The sequence below is a fragment of the Pinus tabuliformis genome, chromosome J, assembly GCF_031772625.1.
Source record: "Pinus tabuliformis cultivar Carrire ecotype Pingquan chromosome J, CPIR1, whole genome shotgun sequence".
Classification (NCBI taxonomy): Eukaryota; Viridiplantae; Streptophyta; class Pinopsida; order Pinales; family Pinaceae; genus Pinus; species Pinus tabuliformis.
In genome coordinates, this window is record NC_142295.1 from 690,351,410 (window position 1) to 690,363,396 (window position 11,987).

Consider the following 11,987-nt stretch of genomic DNA (forward strand, 5'->3'; position numbering starts at 1 on the left):
AAATCGATCAATTTCAAAGTATCTCATCAAGTGGAAGAACTTACCCACTAAATATTCCACATAGGAGGACAAGTATTTTATATAGAAGCATTAAGAACTACTTAAGCATTGAGGACAACACTTTTTGAAGGAGAGGGGAATGTTAGGTCCCTATATTACTAGTGTAACCCCTTATTGTTATTAGTAAAACCCCCTTATTATATTTTTGTGCCCATGTAGTCCCCATATTGTTATTATTGTGCCCCATAGAAGCCCATTATTGTTATTATTGTGCCCTTACATTATTATTATTATGTCGACTCTGATTATATTATGACCTCTTAGACTCCTATATATAGAAAGGAGGTCTTGTCATTTGTATCATCCAAGAATTGTTCATTTGTGTAATGTAAAGGAGGTTTCCTCCTCGAAGAGGCTTATTTTGAAGGTGTTTATCTATCTTTTCTATCTTTTTGTGAGCTGGTTTCGTAACAGTCACTTAAGTTAAAAATTGTGTTTTAGGAAAAAATGCATAAAAAATTATAACCTACATTGGTTAAACTAATAGTGGTTAATAGGCTAATAGAATCGTATAACATTGCATTGAAAATAATTAATCAATTGAGATGTGAAGTATTTGCATCAAGAGAGACGCTCTCCAACACACTATGGTAGACGTGTTCTAATGTAATGTTCTGTAAACATTTTGACTGAGTAAAAAAACCATATTTTAAAATAGAAATAACTTCAAACTAAAATAATAAAAATAAAATTTCTAACCTATTATTATTATTTTTATTCATTTTTATTGGGTAGTTAAGGTAAAGTTGAATTGGTTAAGTTACACCCATGGTATTCATGTGGAATATAACATATTTAAAAGGGGGAACTAAACCATCATAGATCCATCTTAACTCCTGATCTATCAAGCACTAGAGGGATCAAATCCTTTGAGATGGAAATCTTTGTTGGAATAAAAAGAGAGTGAAATCTCTTTTCGCTGTAAAAGAGGTTTGCATCTCAAGGGATTTATTCAGAGTTAATATGGATCTATAATAGTTATTTACATCTTCTTCCTATCCATTTTTATGTAGAGACTTGCTTAAATTATCGTGGGAAGCAATTGATGTTAAATATATTATTTCCTTGAGTATGAGCTATTTTCAAGAATTTTATTTTTAGATATTTTCCTTAAAAGTTTAAGAATAAAATATCACCACACAAATACCTAGAAATTATGCATGAAAATTGCAACCATATCGAAAAATTATAACATAAAATACGGAAGTCAAATTATCACATGGAAATATAATGTGAAAATACTGCAATAAGACCTTTCAGTTATGGTCTTATTAAATATTAGAATGTCATGATGTGTTGTAAAAAATGTTATTAACAATAATAAAAATGTAAAATGAATTATATGAATATTTTTTTAGTCATATTTTTAATGTAATTAAATATTTTATAGTAAGCAAGAGTAATATATATATATATACCCATAATTATGGGTAGTTGTTCCTTAAGAAACCAATTTCCTGGCTGTGGGGAAATCGTGCTTAAGACATTAATAAATATTACTTACTGTCACTTATTATTTATTGCATTCTCAAATGAATGACCTGGAAAAATTGGTCTTTAACTCTTAATACATGTATGACCAGAACATCTCAGAATGCCATTTGTTGCTGGATATAAATGATGAATGCAGAAAGTTTGAAGGGGAAGTTAAAGATAATATGCTAATATTTCACAGAAACTACTATCTGTAACTTAGAGGAATAATGATGATGAGAACTGAATCATAGACAATATGCTGATATTTCACAGAAACTATTATCTATAATTTAGAAAAGAAGTGAGGACTTCAAGTATAGGAGCGCTCTTTAAGGAATTTTAACCTTATCTACATAAGCAAATAAAGACCTGATGCTTCATTACTATACTTGAAAAGAAGAAAACATAACATGACACATGACATAGAAGCTTACAAAATTATATGCAACAACTCATGGAAACTTCTGATTCTTTCATTAATCAATAACGATATCAAGAATACAGTGGCCTAGTCTCCGAGTTCTCCAATGTTCAAACCCTTTCTTAGTAAATTTTCCTCTTTTTATACATTGTGGAATAGTTGTTGATTTATGAAACTGCCCAAACTATCTAACTGCTTTTCTAACTATATGAAGTAAAAACTATTACATAATTTTATAGAGGGTAAAGACACCTCAAAGAACATGAAATAACAAGAACATAACTGGATTCAGAAGGGGATGATAACTGTTGGCTTGCTCCATTGATCCACTGCCGAATTCCTCTATGAATGACCTAATGATGCTTAATTCGTTTTAGCCGTAATAAAACACATTAGTTTTTATAATCCTAGGCTTACATGGGAATTCTAATTGGCCAAAATGCCAAGAAATATATTAGATTTTCTTCCTCTTAAGCCTCGTCTCTTACCCTGAATTTCCGCATTACACAACAAAATTAACACGAACTTCTGATTAATCCGAAACTAAAAAGAGTAAATCCTTCTTTATAAACCTATCAAATCCTCCCATTCAACGCTCCATTGACTTCCATGGAAAATCGCAATCGGCCTGAAAATCCCTGTAAAACTTAACTTATGCACACTTAGGCCGCAATAACTATGAAAATGTTGGAATTATGCGTAAAACTTTTATAATGAAAATATATGATAAAAGATGCTTTTATACTTCCTGCCAATTCATCTCCACCATAGATCTACGCTTCTCAGATCAGACGATCTACAAAGGTTTTCGGGTGGGACATAAGCCCGAAGAATACCTACCTGAAATGGGTGGTTTCCTTTCTCCACCTGGCTGCTACGTGTTGAATGATTAGTGGGATCGAGTGATCTCCACCAAAAACCACTTACCATATTCATTCCGCCCGAAGTCATGCCTTATAGCTTGAAATATGTCCTTTAATACGCCTTGTGGACCCGCCGAGGCTTTTAATTATAATATATATATGCTTAAAGTCTATCCTTTCTATTATAATCTTTTATAATAGAAATGTGTATAAAACTGCATGGCTTTTAATATATTAATAAAACCTTTACAACCAGCGATAAGACGGATGCACTGAGTTATATAAAATATGGCGTATAAACTATCAGGTCCAGAACCCAATCGCTCATCGCAATCGGTGCTTTCAATATATATATATGTGTGTGTGTGTGTGTGTGTGTGTGTGTATAATGTGTTGTGCGATACGACGGACCCTTCGCAATTATAAAACATAATATATATCATTTTGGGTCTGTCATCGCAAATTGCAATTGGCGAAACCCATATGCATGTATATAAAGGACTTTCAATACAGCGGACCCGCCGAAGTTTATGAAACATAACTTATAGTATTTTGGGTCCGGTGTTAATGCTTTAACCGTTATTTCATTTGTAAATCTGATATGTTTCTTCATTTCCTTTATATTTTGATTTCCGATATACTTGCCTTATATTTTTTCAAAATATTTTTCAAGTGATTTGTGAATGAAACAATGAATGAAACAAACAACAAAATACATGATACAACATCTGGCTCCACCTGGAGATAGTGCCTTTTCCACAGAAGCGCTAAGAACCGCAGATTAATGCCTTCACTTTGGGTATGGAATCATATATTGCTTTGCATAAACTGAAATATTATGGCATTTGTACAATGATTTCACTTTGGTATTCACAATGAAATGATGCTTATTCTTTAGAACTAGAAGTAGTGCTTTAAGTATTTCCCATTTACGGGCATCTGTAGAGTTTCACCATCAATATTCTCAAGAATGAAGGTATTATTGGATCTCACTTCAGAAATTCTAAAAGGACCATACCAGAGAGGATCAAATTTTCCATGTTTACCCTTATCTTCTCTTCCGGTATCCCATCTCAATACTAAGTTTGCAATTTTAAATTCGATTTCCTTGGCTTTTCTATTAAAAATATTTTTCATCTTGGATTGATACATAATCAAGTTGTCTCTTACCTTGTCCCTGTTCTCGCTTAGCTCCACAACTTTGTTCATTCTTCTTATCAAATAATTTGGTTCTTCTTTCGCCTCTTGAATCATTGCAATCACTAGCTTCACAAGTTGACATGGAAACAGAGCCTGAGTTCCATATACTAATTCAAAAGGTGATTTCCCCGTAGATCTTCTTGTAGTTACTCTAATAGCCCATAGATCAAACTTTAACTTAGGATCCCAATATCTTTGATTTTCTGCAATGGTTTTCTTAAGGATCTTCATCAAAGTTTTGTTAGTAGATTCAGCTAATCCATTTCCCTGAGGATGGTAAGATATTGAATGGGAAAAAATAACATTATACTTGTGATAAAAAGCAATGAACTTACTTGAATTGAATACTTGAGTATTGTCTGTTATAATTTTAATGGGCCATCCAAATCTGCTGAAAATATTTTCTTCCAGGAACTTCATTACTCTCTGATCATTTGCTCTCTTAGTAGGAATTGCCTCTACCCATTTGGTGAAGTAATCAGTTGCTGTGAGAACCCACCTATGCTGTCTTCTTGAAGGTGGATTGATTTCTCCATCAAAGTCCAACCCCCATTATCTAAATGGCTTCTCTATGAAAACTGGAATCAGAGGTAAATGAGCTAATCTCTTTTTCTTAGCAAAAAGTTGACACTTCTGACAACTTCTAACAAACTTATATGTATCACCAAATAAAGTAGGCCAATAAAATCCTTTCTGGAGGATATTATGTGCAGTTACTTTCCAACTGTAATGTCCTCCACAAAACCCCTCATGATAATCTTTGATTGTATCTGTAAATTCATCTTCTGTTAAACATAGCAATAAAATTCTAGCAGGATCCTTCCAGTACAATCTGCCTTCCACAACCACATATGGTTGTGCCTTGATCTTTAATGCCCTATACTTTGCTCTATCTAAGGATTGAGGACAAGAAAGAAAGCACAAATAATGAATTATATGCTTATACCATTCTGAACACAAAAATTTATACCTAATCTCCATACTTGGATCTTGCTCTCCTTCACTTTCTTCAGCTACTTTTTCATCCACAGGTGCCAACAAGTTAATTCCAAATGCTTGAAAATTTGATTCTGTCAACATTTTTTCCAATCCTTGTCCTTTTACCAACTTTGTGGGTTTTATGTCCAAATCATATTCTTCGATCTTGGAAATCCACTTTCCTCTTCTGCCTTCTACATCCCCTTGTACTAATACATCTTTCACTGCAACATTTGGCACATAAATAGTGATTCGGGACTGCAACACATAAGTTCTAAAAGCTTTCAGGGCTTTTACCAAAGTATACACCTGTTTCTCAAAAATAATATATTTCAGCTTAGAATCCCTAAGAATCTTACTGAAGAATGCAACTGACTGCTCTCTTTCTTCATCATTCTTCTGCAGTAAGACAACAACTATTGAACTTGATGATGCAAATGAAAAAACTTGGAAAGGCTTGGAAAGGCTTTTGGTAATCAGGGATGATTAAGACTGGAGCCACATATAATGCCTCCTTAATCCTGGAAAATGATTCTCTAGTTTCTTTGGTCCAACTCACTTCATTCTCCTTGTTTAGCATATTAGTAATTTCTTTTAAAATTTCTGCATAGTTGGATACAAATATTCTCAGGAAGTTTATCTTTCCTAGAAACTTTTGAATATCCTTTTTACTCCTGGGCAATGGTATTTTCTGCACAGCTTGTACTCTGGCTAGATCTATCTTCACTCCTTCTCTGGAAATAATGTGTCCCAATAGTTTTCCTTCTTCCAAAGCAAAAATCGATTTCTTAGGATTTAAGGAAAGTCCAAATCTTCTACATTTATCAAAATTCCTCTTCAAATGATCCAAATGTTCTTCATCAGACTTTGAGAAAACAATAATATCATCCAAATATATTACTACAAACTTATCTCCAACAAAAGCAATGTCCATAGCCCTTTGAAATGTAGCACCTGCATTCATCAATCCGAAAGGCATTCTGGCATACATAAATGTTCCACGGGGGGTTGTGAACATTGTTTTCTTCTGATCCTCCTTATCCATAGCCACCTGGTTATAACCAGAAAATCCATCTAGCATTGACATTCTAAAAGATCCCGTTACCTTTTGTAATACATGATCCATTTTAGGCAATGGATAGTTATCCTTCAAAGAAGCCCTGTTGAGATTTCTGAAGTCCACACACAACCTTATTTCTCCATTTTTCTTTCTCACAGGTACTAGATTAGTCACCCAATCAAAATACTTGAGTGGGACTATGATTTTGGCATCAAGCAACTTCTTGACCTCCTTTTCAATTGATGGTAGAAGCAGAGGATTTATCTGCTTAAGCTTTTGTTTGTAGGGTTTAACCCCCTCCTTCAAAGGAATCTTATACTGAATAATATTTACATCATAGGTTTTGAGATCTTCATAGGACCATGCAAAGACATCAACATAACTCTTGAAAAGTTTAATATATATTTCTTGAAAATTAGGTGAAGCTCCAGCATATAATTTGACTAACCTAGGATTCTCCTGAGTTCCAATGTTATCATCCTGAATATGTTCATCCTGTGAGATTTTCCCTGAGTCCACAACTACATCATTGGAATTAAAAAGCCTTTCAAGAGGAACAAGTCCCTTTCACAGAATATTATCTTTCAATTGAAAGATCTTTTGATTTGCTATTGAACCTTTTAAACCATTAGCTCCTGCAATTTCTGTTGTCTCTTCTTTGTCCTGATCAATTTCTGCGCCCTAGAACTCTTCAACCATAGTAAAAAACTCCTTAATCTGCTGGTCATCTTCAAAAACTTTCCAGTTCTTAACATTATCAGGAACAGAGGGTCTGTGTCTCATTTCTACCTCATATCTTAGTCTTGGATTAATAGGAGGCTTGAAAGTGCTAGCAGCCACAGCCAATGAATCTTCTAATCTATTCTCATATCTTGGAATGAATTGAATGTTAAAAGATTCAAAGAAGTTTTCAATCAAATCCCATACCTCAGTTCTCTATGCTTGGAGCCTAGGATGATTTTTTTGGCAATGATCTTTTATCTGCTTAATAATTAGCTCTGAATCTCCAAAAGCAGAAATTGACTTGACTCCCATCTGTTTGGCTGTTTGTAGAGAAATAATCAAGGACTCATATTCTACCACATTGTTAGTTGCCTCGAACTCTAATTTGAAAGAAAAAGGAAACATATTACCTCCAGGTGCAATTAGAAGAAAACTAACACCTATTTCTTCCTTGGAATAAGTTCTGTCAAAGAAACATTTCCACACTTCTTCCGTTTGCAGCTCTGTAATTACAGTGGCTGAAGCAAGCTGCTTCTAATTATCTTCAGCCATCTCTGCATTATCATGTAGTGTGAAACAAGAAAAATCATCCTTCTCCTAACTATATATCGGTGAATTGCCTGCTCTGTTTTTTGTAATTGTCTTTACAAACCTGGTTTCTCTGTACAATCTCCTCTCCTCCCCACCAAAAATTGGTATAACAGCATATGTAAAGTCTAGTTTCAAAACAACTCCCAATTTAGCCCCTCAAGACCTATATAGAAGCATTCCAAATCTAGCAGGAATATATGCTACTACAACACCCATGACCAAGCTTCTAGCTAGAATTTGGGTTAGTGACACTACCAGATCCTTAATAACCCCCAGACACTTGACCTTGTTTGAATCAAAAGAATACAAATCCCTATAAGGTTTGGTCACTTTTAGATTTAGTTGCTTCATCACTGACAGAGGCATAAGATTATGTAAAGCTCCCGAATCAAACATACAATTATGCAGGAGGAAATCATGAACCAATAGGGAAATATAAAAAGGAGGTATTGAAGAATCTATTTCCTCTGCATGTGGACCAAAAACCACTACTGGTTTATCTTCCTGCAGATTTACAGTGTCACTCTCATTTTGTTTTAAATTAATAAGCTCATCAATCTCCTTTTTATAAGTAGGTGTTTTCTCCAATTCTGTAAGGGCAACTTGTATTCTTACCTTTTCCAACTCCTTGGTAAGACTAAACAAGTGACCCTGTTTAGCAGTCTTTTCATTCTCATATTCACCTTTCTTCATGACTGGAATTATTTGAGGAATTGAAACAAGTTTCTCCAAAGTAATTTTTCCAATTTGATCTTGAGAAGACTCACCTCGAAGTATTTGTGTCTTGCCATTTGCATTTTACTGTTGCTTTCCTTTATTTACTTGTTTTGCAGGCTGAAAATCTTGTGGAGTCGACTTCATTGAGGAAGTTGAAACTTGCTGCTCACTTTCATTTTCTTGATTTCTTGATCTCTTCCTCGATCTCAAGTCATATTTCTTATGTAGTTCAGCCTGCATAAAATCGGAGAATTGTTTCCAATATTCATCAATTTCATTTTCATCGTGAATAACATCTGCTTCATCATACACATACTCTTCTCCTTCAATGCCAAGTTCATCTTCATCAACTGCATATAATGTAGAAATTTGATCCTTAGGTTGTTCTTCACTAGGATCTGCTTCTATATATATTGGTGCTTGAATCTGATTTTGATATTTTCTTTCCTTTTGCAAGATTTGCAAAGGTTTTCTACTGAATTGGGGATTAAAGTTCTTATTATATTGTGTTTGTCTCTCAGAGTTCTTATTCTCTAACTTTAACCTATTTAAATTATCTGACATAGTTTTAATTACATTACACATATCCTCCAATGATTGACTTTGAGAGGATTATGTCTTTGCCTTTTCCTTGTCTAGGGTAGGCTGTGTTTCTGGTGCTTTTCCTGCAGCCACCAGATTCTCTTCTATCTCTAAAGCATATGTTTGGATTTGATCAATGGTTGGATCTCTTCTTTCCCTTAATGTGAATCCAAGATTTGATTCAAAAGCCTGTGCAAAAGTTATTTCTGCACCAGCGGGAGGAGGCTTAATCTCTGCTGGGAGACTATTGTACAATTTGTTAAATCTTCTGACAAATTCGGCCACAGTTTCATCATACTTCTTCTTTATGGCATTAAACTCTGTTAATGAATACCCATGGTCTCTTTTTTCTCCCCATCTCTGAATAAACACACATTCCATCTCTTCCCAAGAAGGAATGGTATTATTGGGAAGTCCTTTGAAACATTTCCTTGCTTCTCCATCCAAGGACTGAACAAAGAGTCTTAGAACAACATCTAAATGTTCAACTTTTAGGCTTTCTACAAAATTACAAAATACTACTACATGATTCTTTATTGTTTGTTCATATTCTCCTGAAAAACATGGAAGAGTTTTAAGGTAATCCTGTGGCATTTGATTGTAAGGTTGTGGTAGTTGAAGAGGTGCATACCTATTCACTAAGAATGCAGGTGCTGCCATGTTTACTGAACTTTCATTACCACCAGATGTGGAACTTGATTGCGAGGTAAATGGAATGTGCAAAGGAGGTAATGTGGTTATTGGTTGAGGTTGGATAATTGCAGCAGGTAAATGAAAATTAACAGACTCAAAAGATTGATCTTGACAACTAGGTTCCTAAAATGAAGATAATGAAAAAGATGACTCTCTATCAGATGAATGTTCAAGTGAATTGCTACTTGATGCAGACAATGTAGGAATTGGTCTAGTTGGAATCCTCTTAGAAAATAGCCTTTCAGGATTTGAAAGAGCTTGAACTTTCTTTTGTGAAGTTTCTGATCTTGTATGGGACCTTCTTGAAGCCATAATTATTGCTTTGATTCAAAACAACCAAATATTTCCTCCTCACTGAACAACCAGAGGAAAAAACACATATTTCATTAAATTTGGAATTAAATGTTGGATCTAGAATTTCAAAATAACCAAAAAGCTCAATTCTATTCATTGTCCTTGTAAAAAAATATTTCCAAATTTAATGAAATATGTGTTAAAATATTGAAACCCAGAGAAAAATCTTCTTATCTTCTCTCCCCGGCAACGACGCCAATTAATGTTGTTCCTTAAGAAACCAATTTCCTGGCTATGGGGAAATTGTGCTTAAGACATGAATAAATATTACTTACTGTCACTTATTATTCATTGTGTTCTCAAATGAAGGACCTGGAAAACTTGGTCATTAACTCTTAATACATGTATGACCAGAACATCTCAGAATGCCATTTGTTGCTGCATATAAATGATGAATGTTGAAATTTTGAAGGGGAAGTTAAAGATAATATGTTGATCTTTCACAGAAACTACTATCTGTAACTTAGAGGAATTATGATGATGAGAACTGAATCCTAAACAATATGCTGATCTTTCACAGAAACTATTATCTATAATTTAGAAAATAAGTGAGGACTTCAAGTATAGGAACACTCTTTAAGGAATTTTAACCTTATCTACATAAGAAATAAAGACCTACTACTTCATTACTATACTTGAAAAGAAGAAAACATAACATGACACATGAGAGAGAAGCTTACAAAATTATATGCAACAACTCATGGAAACTTCAGATTCTTTCATTGATCAACAATGATATCAAGAATACAGTGACCTAGTCTCCGAGTTCTCCAAATTTCGAACCCTTTCTTAGTAAATTTTCCTCTTTTTATACATTGTGGAATAGTTGTTGATTTCTGAAATTACCCAAACTATCTAACTGCTTTTCTAACTATATGAAGTAAAAACTATTACAGAATTTTACAGAGGGTAAAAGACACCTCAAATAACATGAAATAACAAGAACATAACTGGATTCAGAAGGGGATGATAACTACTGGCTTGCTCCATTGATCCACTACCGAATTCCTCTGTGAATGCCCTAATGTTGCTTAATTCATTTTAGCCGTAATAAAACACATTAGTTTGTATAATCCTGGGCTTACATGGGCATTCTGAATGGCCAAAATTCCAAGAAATATATCGGATTATCTTCCTCTTAAGCCTCGGCTCTAACCTTGATTTTCCGCATTACACAGTGAAATTAACACAAACTTCTTATTAATCTCGAACTCAAAAAAGTAAATCCTACTTTATAAACCTGTAAAATCCGCCCATTCAACGCTTCGTTGACTTCCATCGCAAATCAAAATTGACCTGAAAATCCCTATAAAACTTAACTCATGCACCCTTAGGCCACAATAACTATGAAAATATTGGAATTATGCGTAAAACTTTTATAATGAAAATATATGATAAAACATGCTTTTCTGCTTCCAATACGGGCTCAGCACAATTCCCAAGGTATATTTCCCACCGATTTGTTAGGTCCCTATAATACTAATGATGCCCCCATTACTATTGTAGTTGTATCTCTTATTAATATTGTTGTGCCCCTATTGTCCCCATATTGTTATTATTGTGCCCCATAGAAACCCGTCTATTGTTATTTTTGTGCCTTTATATTATTTTGTTAGGTCGGCTTGGTTATATTGTGACTCCTTAGACTCCTATATATAGAAAGGAGGTTTTATCATTTGAATCATCCAAGAATTGTTCATTTATGTAATGTAAAGGAGGTTTCCCCCTCGAAAAGGCTAAATTCTAAGTCGTTGATCTATCTTTTCTATCTTTTTGTGAGCTGGTTTCATAACATTTGGTATCAGAGCTTTGGATTATAGGGTTTCACTGCTTCAAATAGGTCATCGTGGAATTTTTGATATAACTCTTTTTCTGCAATGTTTCAGAAGAGAAAAAAAAAACCCATTTGAGATGAAAACGCGTTGCACGTCAGGTCCAAATTTCAAATCTTTTCGCGCTATATTTGCGGAGATATGATCTGAGGAAGTTGGTCTTTTTGCAGACTCCTGAATTACATTCCAAATAGGTGACCTTGGGAAAATCATCATAACTTTTGTTTTGAGCATCAGATTGCAATTTCGTAAGAAGTTACAGAAAGAGGACGGACTGTAGTTTCCTGTATATATTTTTTAGACTTGAAGGTCAAAACAGTGACACGTGGCACCTCATACAAGTTCACTCTTTTGAAAAGGTATATAATCAGGTCATCTTGGGAGATTGTGCATAACTCTTTCTTGGAGAATCTAAATTTGACCAGACTGGTGGCATT